Raw genomic sequence first — 11,669 nt, forward strand, 5'->3', positions numbered from 1 at the left:
TTCCTCCGTTAAGAGTGAAAATTCACCCTGAAGGAGATTTCCTAGAATCTATATCAGTCTTAAAATCAGCTCAGTGTATCCTGTAAAGATCAAATTCTTAGGTCCATACACAAGCGTATAGTTCCTCATTCTCCTCAGATATTTGAGGTTATTTTTTTATAATTGTCTAATGACTGTGTCCTGGGTTAGATTGGAATCTGCTAACGATTCCAAGTGCAAAGCAAATGTCAGGACGTGTACACAACATACCATACATGAAACTCCCAACGGTCGATGCATATGGAATTCTTTTCATTTTCTCAATTTCTTGAGGTTTCTTAGAATTCTGGTCCTTTGACAAATGAATTCCATGTCTAAAAGGTAACATACCCTTTTTGAAATTTTGCATGTTATATCTTGACAACATTTTATCAATATAAGATGTCTAAGATAGTATTAATGTTATGTTCTATTGATTTCGAAAAATCTGAATCCCAAGAACATATTGAGCATTTCCCAAATCTTTCATTTGGAATTGTGATGCTAACCATCTCTTTACGTCAACAAGGTAACTTGTCTCATTCCAAATGAGCAAGATATCATCAACATAAAGTACCAAGAATGCTATAGTTTTGTTGACTATTTTCTTGTATACATGAGGTTCGTCAATATTCTGTTCAAAGCCATAAGATTTGACCACAGTTTCAAATCTTATATTCCAGGATCTAGAAGCTTGCTTCAATCCATAAATGGATCTCTTAAGCTTATAAACCTTTTGTTATTGACCCTGTTTAATGAACCCTTCTGGTTGAGGCATAAAAATACTTTCATCAAGATGGCCATTCAAAAAAGCTATTTTGACATCCATTTGTCATATTTCATATTCATAATATGCAGCAATGGGTACGAGTATTATTATTGGTTATATCATGGAAACAGGAGAGAAGGTTTCTTCATAGTCAACCCCCTCTCTTTGGGTAAAACCTTTTGCCACGGGTTTGGCTTTATAGGTTTGCACCTTGCCAGTTTGTCTCTTTTCCGTTTGTAGATTCATTTACAACCTATAGGTTTAACCATATGTGGTTGATCTACAAGTTCCAAGAAAAAATTGAAGTACATAGACTCCATTTCTACGTCCATGGCTTTTATCCATTGTTCCCTATCAACATTTTCCATTGCCTGTTTAAAGGTCAATGGATCCTCTAGACCATCGTCAAGTATGATGTCTTGAGTTTCTATTAAACTCATGTAGCGTTCAGGTTGATGAACAATCATCCCACCACGTCGAGGCATTCTCAACTCTTTATATATTTATATGTTTAAATTTTCAGCATGTCGAATTCTTCTAAAATACTCGCTTCCAAATTAATTAATGATAAAATAAATTCAACATACAAATTACTAGAAATTGATGGTTCAAAAGCCCCACCCTCTCATTGGCCCGAGAGGGATCTGGTTTAGTGATTGGATTACAGACCAATTGTTCATTAGAGGATCAGAAGAACTTAAGGAGCAAGAGGTAATATTGGAGGTAAAACAGCATATTGACCTAGCCGTTATTACGAACAACCTATGAATGGTCGACTTACTGATTATGGTTAAGTCAAGTACACACAAATATTTCTATAGTGAGAATAGTGCAACTATCAAGCTATAGTGGTGTGACTTGATAGTTAATGAATACTGATTAATTTGGTCTAAAGAGTTTTAGCCAGTTAATCTTAAATCTTTGGAGCTCATGATTTGTAGGTCCATAAGGTCCCTGTTGGATCGATATGGCAACCCTAGACGGGGGTGAATAGGGTTTAATTAAACTATTTTTTCTAAATTAACCCAATTAAACTAATTAATACACTTTTTATAAATAATAAGAAAAATTCAATTTATGCAACAAATAAGATGACAAAAATGTGATAATTTAATTCTATCAAATTTTAGCAAATAAATAAGAACAAACTAAAACATACAATCATTTAATTAAATTGATTGCAAAAATAAAAAGGAAAGAGTTAGAGAAGAAGATACCGTAATTTTTATAGTGGTTCGGTTAAACTCGACCTACTCCACTCCTCAAGTACCTCTTGGAAATTTGAATAAAATCTTTCCGACTCTTTCCACGGATTAGAGCCCAACCATTACACCACCACTCCTTTTATGGGTTCAAGAGCAAACCTGATCCTTCCACGGTTTAGGATCAAACCATTACAAATGTTGGAATTTTTTAAGAACACAATACAACTCTCACTAGAGTGGATTTACAAGTTTAAGCACTCAACAAGTTTATCCTCACAATACATAACACTCTCTCAAGAATAAGACGAAAGAAAAAAAATTGGGAACTTAGAGAGAGCAACAATCGAACTTTTGAGTTTTGAGGATTATGAATGTTAAAATTTGTTTTTTTTTTAAATTTGGAATGGAAGATGGTTTATATAGAGATGGAAAAAATTTTTAAAAACCACAATTATTTGGACCATTGGATTTTGGAAAGAAAAGTCAATGGTGGAGATTTAAACTAAACTAGTCGTTAGATACAAACAAATATAAATATTAAATTCATTTTCTTTTGAAATTCATTTTCTTTTTAAAATTAATCCAACAAATTAAAAAAAAAAACATACCATGTGTCAAAAAAACTAGCCGTTAGACACAAAATAATAATAATTAAATTCATTTTCCTTTTAATTTTATAACTCATTCTCTTTAAAGTCAATCTAAAAAATAAAAACATACCATGTGTAAAAAAAAACTAGCCATTACAAACATAAAATAATATTAAATTTATTTTCCTTTTAAATTTATTTTTAATTTCAATTTTTTATTTTAAATCAATCCAAAATCAAAAGTCCATCATATGTTAATCTCTTAATGATCCACCATTCAACCAATATGTTGCCACATGTCTTACATGCAAATGGTCTGGTTATGTCACGTCATCCACCACGGTATTTTCTCTATAGACTTGTTTCGATCATATCGTCTTCGTTTTAGCTCCGATTTGAGTGATTCAAGAGGTGTTGGAATCGTTGTTTTGAGCTCTACGCTATGAACATATTAAAACACTAAGATTTTTAGTAATTAAAAATTGAGTTTGTTATCATCAAAACATTGATTAATTAATTAATTTGAGATTAAGGGCCAAAAAGCTAACAGTCCCTCTACTAGCTCGTAAAACATGAACACCTTGAATTAATAAATCGAGTGTATTTGGAATGATATCAATTTGAATTGTTCAAATTGAATGTCAATTTGAAAATATTCAAATTAAAATTAGATATTGAATTTAAATAAGTTTTAATTCAAAATTAAAGTTTTATATAATTATATTTTATATAATTAAACGTTTAATTTGGTGAAATTAAACAAAATTGGAGAGTTTATGATATTTAAATATTAATTACATGAATAGGATTCACATTTATAATTAGGTGTGTGATTAATTCAATATTTGATATTAAATTATTTAATTAATTAAAAAGCAAATTAATTTTTTTATTTCAAATTCAATTTAAGAAATTGAATTTTGATGTTTTAGATTTAATTAATTATGAATTAATTAAATCAAATTTTAATTAATTTAAAATCCATACTAAAGATAAAAAGCATGTTCACTTAGGTTAACAACTTGTTTTAATAGTTAAAATAGGTCGTGATCTTAAAAGTTGGTTACAAACTCAATCAATTCACAATCCAACGGTACGTGAATAACTGACTAAACTCTTTAGTCACGAGATCCACCATCCGTTAACTGTCAGGCACTCTACTAAAGACCAACAACCGAACTCTTCTTACTACAGATATGTTATGTGTCCATATCAACCAATCAACAATGCGATAACCTTTCACAGATCGCTCATAACTACAGTCGGGCCAATAACCGTTATGCCCCTGTAGTTACATCTAACTACTTAAATACCACTGATCCCTCTAATGAACATAAGTCATAGTTCTACTATGACTGAGCCCTCTCTTCCAAAGAAAAGTTGTGGCCATTATGTTCAAGACCTAGAATCAGCTCTTAAGGGAGCAATCTATCTACTTACCCCTGCTTCGAGGAAGAAGTGAATTCCATCTTGTGTAACTGAGTTCCCAGCTCCCAAATCAGACAAATCCCCAAAAAGGTAGGCATGTTAAGTTGGCAATCTGGCCACTCTCACTCATACTAATCAAAGAACCATCCTCAAAGGTAGGAGTTTCAAAACACTCAGGATTGAGGTCATGTCACCTATGGTCATTTAGGTGAGATGTAAGTCTTCAGTATCAACGGCGTTATATACATAGACTAGTCACCTCTTGGTCCAGGTATTATACAAACTCTTTGTATAGGACACCCCCGCTCGCATGTCTCCAGATAAATGGTCAGGATCTAAGATCTGTAGTAGTTCACAACACTTGTAAACCTCTACAAAGCGAGTCGTATTCATAGTGTCACTAGGATCAGGTATCCCACCTTAATCATTATACTACATACCTATTTAGGTTATCACTTAAGGCATGATCCACTTGTATATCTCATATGCATGCTTAAAATTACATACAATAACCACGAAGCTTTGTTTATTGGATATGAGTACATGTCAGATAAAAGAACTCTTATTTTATTCATAACAATGTATATATATATGTGAAACCCGGATTTCTATTTTCCTTACTTAAGCAAGTGATAAAAGGAAGTAACTAAGTGAAAGTTAAATCTTAAGTTAAGGGGAAGGAAATTTCTAAGTGTTAAGTAGATTTTCTTTGAATAAATTAAGTTGAGCTTAAATTGATAAAATTGTAATGAAATTTGTATAATAAGTATGTTGATGAGAAAGTTAGTGTGGAATGGTGAAGAAAGAATGAGGATTTTAAAAGAAAAATATGGAATTGAGTTGGGAAAGTTGGGGGAAAATAATAAGTAGGTTAAGCTAGTGTGGAATAATATTGAAATTAAGTTTGAAAAATTTGGGGAAATTTCTGCTATGTATAGAGAAGTTATGTGAAATGCGTTATGGCTGAAGGACCGAGAAAAATATGGAAGTTATGTGTAACGCGTGTTATGCACAAAGCACTGGAAGGCAAGTGACTAGTGGCACAATCATGTAGAAATTGCACAGAGACAAACAATGTTCGCAGTAGCTAAGAGCGAGATCATTGAGAGCAAGATTTTAAGCGAGAGAAAGAGTGAGATTGGAGAGAGAAAAACCAACGAGAAAGCTGGAGAGAGTGAGAGTGGAGAGAAAAAGAGAAAGCTGGAGAGAGCGAAAGAGAGAGTGAGATTGGAGAGAGCAAGACCAGCGAGATTGCTGGACAAAGCGAGAGTGAAGAGAGCGAGATTTTGAGCGAGAAGGGGGGAGAGAGCGAGAGTGGAGAGATCGAGACCAACGAGAAAGTGGGAGAGAGCGACACTGCCGATAGTGGAGAGAGTGACACTGTCGAGAGCGGAAAGAGCGAGAGCGCCTATGCGTTAGCCTTGCTTTGTCCGATTCGAACATCACGCCCACGCCTTGCCTCTGCATTGAACGGCCGAGCAAGCTTCTGGGCGATATATTTGGACGTGTTGGGATGGATTATGCATTTAAAAACCCTAATTTGAATACAAACAAAGCTTGAAAATGAAATGGCAAATGTCCAAAAATCTAGGTGTCCGATTAAGAGAAATTTTTAAACCCTAAGAAATTGTGTTGGATGCATTTGGGAAGAACACATTGAACCAAGGTGAAGTCAGCTTACGTTGATAAAGGGAGGATTAAACATTTGGCCATGCAGCCAAGTAGATGTTTTCACTCCCACGAGCAATTTGAACGCCTATAAATAGGGAGTTGGGATTTCATTTTCAAATAACAGAAAAATCATAAATTTCATAGAGAAAGTAGAGGGCAATGAGGGTTCAGAGGAATGTGTCAATTTTGGACGAGGAGATCTTCCAATCTACTCGTGCGTTTGGAGTGATTTCAAAGATATCTGAAAGATCTGAAAGTCTTTCAGAGTAGGGATGCCGGATAAAAGGCTCAAAGGAACTGGGCTGGAGGTTGGGAAGAAGGCAGAAGGGTCAGACTGTCGAATCAGTCTGGGCCAGTCTTGAAGATTTTGAGATTCCGACCAAACCACGAGGAATTCTGAGCTGAAAGTTTAGGGTAAGATTTCTAAGACATTTTAGAATAAGTTTGTAGAAGGAAGTATTTTCAAATAAGGTTCAAAACTATAAGTAATCTAAGTTGTAATTTGAATCTGGATTCTAGGGGTGAAAAAGGGACCCGAGGAGCTACTAGAGTGAAAAGTTCCTAAGAATTCGAGGTGAGCGGCTAAAAGGTTTTTGAACTAAAACGTTTTTAAATTTTTTTTATTACAAACATTTATAGAAAGCATGTTTGCGAAAATAATTCTCATGCTTACTAGTTTTATAAAGTGGATTCCAAGCAAGATCTGAATTGTGTTGTGAACGCATGCCTATTGTTGAAAAACTATTTACATAAGTTGATTTTATTCAGCATGCGTTACCATCTTTAAAGTCATGTTGTATATGTGTTATATTGTACATGCTTTAAAGAGAAAAGTTGTCTATAAATAGTTTTGGTAAAGTGCGATGTCGAAGTACAAGGAGAAGGCATCTACCCAACTAGATACTGAAGTACAAGGAGAAGGTATCTATTTGTACTGAAGTACGTTTGAGAAAGTACCAAGCCAACGGGATACTGAAGTACATTGGAGAAGGTATCCTAGTAGCTCGATACTGAAGTACAAGGAGAAGGTATCTGAACAGTAGTACCTAATGTGGCCACAGGTGAATAATGTCAGAGATTGAGTAAAAGGGTTCTCTCTAGACTAGTAGTTGGTGTTGGGATTATTTTACCAGTTATACAGTACTTTGATTTGGGAAATGATTTTACTGTTTTATGTTTAAAATAGTTTTATATAATTTACGCTTGGAAAATATTTATGCTGCAAAAGTTTATATTTCAGATAAAACTATTTTCTGAAATTATGCATGAGAATTTACTATGTTTTCTCAGTCACTCACTGGGCGATTAAAGCTCACCCCATTTTCAATTTTTTTTGTCCCCCCCCCCCCCCCCACAGGTAACGGTCAAATCCTCTGAAGATAGCTCAATATCTGCTCCCCATAAAGGACCAAAAGACTTGTAACCGTTTGCTAGAGGTGTTACAGTTAATATTGTACACATGTTCTATTGTTCATATAGGGACTAGGGTTTGTGGGTTTTGGGACTTGTAAATCTAATGTTGTAAATACTCTAAACATATTAAGTTTCTAAGTTAATAAATTGTGGGGCCTATAGTCGTCCCGTTGCATATAATTTTGTTATTTGGTATCAGAGTTATTCCGAAGAGTTTTCTAGGCAAGTAAGTGTCAGCCTAAGGGTTGATAAACTGCTGCATGTCATGCCCTTCTCTAGGTTAGAGGGTGATCTTGGGGCAGAGTGTGACAATATATTACAAACTATGAGACCTCTGGGAGATTAAAAACCAATCCCAACAATCTCCCACTTGTCCTAATTCCTCGGAGACTAATGTACAATACAAGAGAAAAAGACATGTATATATTATAATAAAAACTAGGGCATACCCCATGCCTAGACAAGATGTCGCATATCCCCACCAGACCTAGACTCTTCCAGGTGACACCTCAAACACTTTATTGTGAGAGTCTTTGTAAATGGATCAGCAACAATTGTGCTCCGACCGGTCTTCGTGATTTATACATTCACGCGATGTAAAATCATCCCTGATCAAGTGGTATTTTCACTCTATATGCTTGCCTCGATTGGAGAGTCTGAGGTTTCCTTTGAATTTTCCAGAACCCGTGTGTTATCTCACAACAAAAAGTGATAGGCAAATCCATATTTGGAACAATTTCCAAATCTATGAGAAATTTCCTCAGCCAAACAGCTTCTTAGTTGCTTCACAAGTGGCTACGAATTCAACTTCCATAGTGGAGTTCTGCGATGCTACACCTTGCTTGATGCTTCGCCACACTACAGCCCTCTCCATTCAGAGTGAACACTGACACCCTGGATTGTTTCGATTTACGAGAATCTCTATTGGGTTCTATAAACTTTCAGTGAGTCTGTGTTTATTTCCTGTATAAGATCAGAGTTCTTATCTTTCTCATCACCATGAGCATTTGTCAGGATCCCTACGTTCTCTGAGATATCTTGGAGGTTCATCGTTGATCCGTTCGCTCCTATGTGATCAAAAAATTCCTGGATTTAGAAAACTGATATTTCCGCATTGTACAATCCCTAACTGCATAGGCATCAATGTTCGGTCTAAGTACACAACATTGACTTATCATTCTAAGCTTTCCAAAATAAGCCAAAATAGAAACCAATTAAGCTTGCAAAACTCTTTGTCTTTTGGTCTTAGAATCACGACACCTCCTTTCTGTTGAGCCATCTGTTCTGATGGTTCTCTTCAAGATTTACCATTAAGACAAGGTTAGTCCTTGAGTCCATGTTTCCATATCTCATATATTCATAATATGTGCTATAGACAGAACGTTATTCTTAATAGATTGCAGTTATGACAACAGGGTGGAGAAGTTTTTCTATATTAGTCACTCACCTTCACCTTGAGAAACTCTTTCCACGAGTCTAAGCTTCTTAAAGGTTTGCACCTTTCCATCAACACCTCTCTTTCGCTTATAGATCCACTTACACCCTATAGTAATTACCCCATCAGGCGGATCCACAAGCTCCCAGACGTTATTGAAGTACATAGACTCCATCTTCTGGTTCATGGCTTTAATCCATCCATCCTTGTCAACATCCTCCATGGCTTTCTTAAAAGACAATGGATCCTCGACCCTATCATTAGAAATGATGTTTTAGGCTTTAGTTAAACCCATGTATCGATCCGGTGGGTTTATAAACCTTCCACTACGTTGAGGTAGTCTCAAATCTTGAGTTGGTTGACTAGATGTACCGACATCAACAACTCTTGTTGATCTGTCAGTCTGTTCAAAAACTCTTGTTGAACCCTCAGTAGTCTCAGTCTCACTAGAAAACTCAACTAAAACAAGCTTACTTCATGGCTTATGATCCTGGATGTGGTCTTCTTCCAAAAAGATAGCATTTGTAGAAACAAACACTTTGTTATCACTCAGATCATAAAAGTATCACCCCTTTTTTCCCTGGGGTAGCCTACAAAGAGGCAAACTTTCAAACGCGATTCCAACTTCTTCGGATTACTCACTAGCACGTGGGTCGGACACCCCCAAATCTTGAAGTGGTATAAACTACCTTTACGGCCTCTCCACAACTCAAAAGGTGTTTCTGAAAAACTTTTCGAGGGAATATTATTCAGAATGTAGCATGCAGTCTCCACTACAAAACCCCAAAACGAGTCTGGAAGATGAGCATAACTCATCATAGATCGAACCATGTCTAACAAGGTTCTGTTTCTTCTTTCTGATACACCATTCTACTAAAGTGTACCTGGGGCCAAGAGTTAAGTCGCAATCCCATGTTCAATCATATAGTTCTGGAATTGGAGGTCCATATACTCTCCATCACGATCAGATCGTAATGTTTTTATCTTCTTACCTAACACGTTTTCAACTTCAGCCTTATACTCTGTGAACTTGTCAAGGGTTTCAAACTTACATTGCATTAGGTAGAGATACCCATACCTTGAATAATAATCTATGAAAGATATGAAATATTCATGCCCACCTCGAGCTCTAACACTCATCGGACAACAAAGGTAAGAATGTACAAGCTCCAAGGCTTCCTTGGCTCTGTAACCTTTTCCAGTAAAAGGTCATTTGGTCATCTTGCCTTCGAGGCATGATTCACACACCGGCAAGGAGTTTTCTTCTAAACTCTTTAGAAGTCCATTTTTTACAAATTGTTCAATCATATTGAGGTTGATGTGACCTAACCTTAGATGCCAAAGATGGGCGTTTTAGCTATTGTCGTTGTACTAAACATTTCAGTATTAAACAAGGCTTTTATGACTAATGATCGTAGTACATATAAGTTACTTTCTGTCGAACCAAACCCAATCTCCATTCCATTCATGAAAATAAACATTTTATTCTCAGAAAAGGAAATGGTATAACCTTGTTCAATGAGCCAAGAAACCGAGATTAAGGTCCTCTTGATATGAGAAACTACGAAAACATTATTTAGTAACAGATAACGTTTCTTGTCCAAAAATAACTTCAGCCTTCCTATAGCAACAGCTGAAACAACCTCACCAGTATCGACTCGAAGAGTCATCTCTTCCTGTGCCAACGATTGCCAGGAACTGAATCCTTGGTAAGAGAAATTGACGTGATTAGTAGCACCTGAATCAAGGATCCAGGCAGAATCATCATTCTCTACCAAACACGTCTCCAAGGCCAATAAATCAGATTTACTATCTTTAGACATCCTCCTCGTTTGGAAAGTAGTGGGATCAGTATCAGAACCTAAATAAGCTCCAAATTCCATGTCAGAGAACACTTATCGTCGATGAACCTCAACGGAGTCAGCAACACTTGCTTTTTCTTCCTGGAGTTTAACTTGGGAACTGACATTACTGGTTTTGTCATCCATCCCTTTGTGCTCGAAAAGTAAGAACTGACATTCAAACAAATCTTGCAACGAGTCTATGATCTCACATGCAATGATCATATTCTCAATTCTTTTAGCCAAAACACCAAGTATGCTAGCCAATATGTGAAGTCGGGCCAATGAATTAGCCTTCATCCACACCTCATATGCATTACGAACACTTCGCGGTGCATCAAGGGTCGAGACTTGAGGACACTCCTCAACCATGACAAATTCAAGGTCGTTTACCATAAAATACGTTTTACAAGACTCTTTCTACTGTATGTAATTGGTCAAATTAAAGGCATTCAACGAAAATACAAACATGTTGCTAAAAACAAAAACAAAGTGACCTATATTAAGTATTAAGCAAATACCCATTGAAAAAACATACAACATCCAATAAGGTTTAGCAAAACTAACATGAACCCCGTGTGGCATCTAGTTTCACAATGACGCTTCAAAGGTTTATGACAAAAACCGTCCAAAGGAGGGAAATTATCCCTCCTCTGAATTGAGAAATTCTCAACCAGTCATTAATACTAGAACAACTCTTGCTTCTATAACGACTAGCCATCATTGATTTGGTCAAGAAATCATTAACTTGCTTAACAATTTTTCGTAAGTGTGACCCGTCATTTTAGGCCCTAGAGATCCGCCCCAAGCAGCCAATCCGAAGGGAAAAAATCCGATTGGAGCAAAAACTAAAGCGACCCTATCTATTTCTAAAGTTCACCTATCTAAATAAATAATAAAGATGATGCATGAATTATGCTTTAACTGCATGCAAGAAATATTAACTCTTATATTTTTCATGATGCTATGCGTATGCTCTTCTTGTAATTTTCATCATGCCCATATTATAACACTTAACACATACATTGATACATGCAATAATTGCATGACCTACGGTGGGTGTTTTCTAAATCTATATGTCAAACACTTTGCCATATAAAACCACATACTATCTCATGTATAATAAAACAAAAATTGCATGAACCCGGGGAAAAAATTACCTCAAATCCTCAAAAAACTAAACGCTTAAACTATTACAAAGCCAAAAAAGTCACTGCGTTCAAACAGTCGCGCAATCGAGTATTGGACTGTCTGGCCAAAGTCCCTGCATCTCCGTTGATTGTGTACCTAAACTTCCCC

The sequence above is a fragment of the Benincasa hispida genome, chromosome 9 (genome assembly GCF_009727055.1).
Source record: "Benincasa hispida cultivar B227 chromosome 9, ASM972705v1, whole genome shotgun sequence".
NCBI classification, from domain to species: Eukaryota; Viridiplantae; Streptophyta; class Magnoliopsida; order Cucurbitales; family Cucurbitaceae; genus Benincasa; species Benincasa hispida.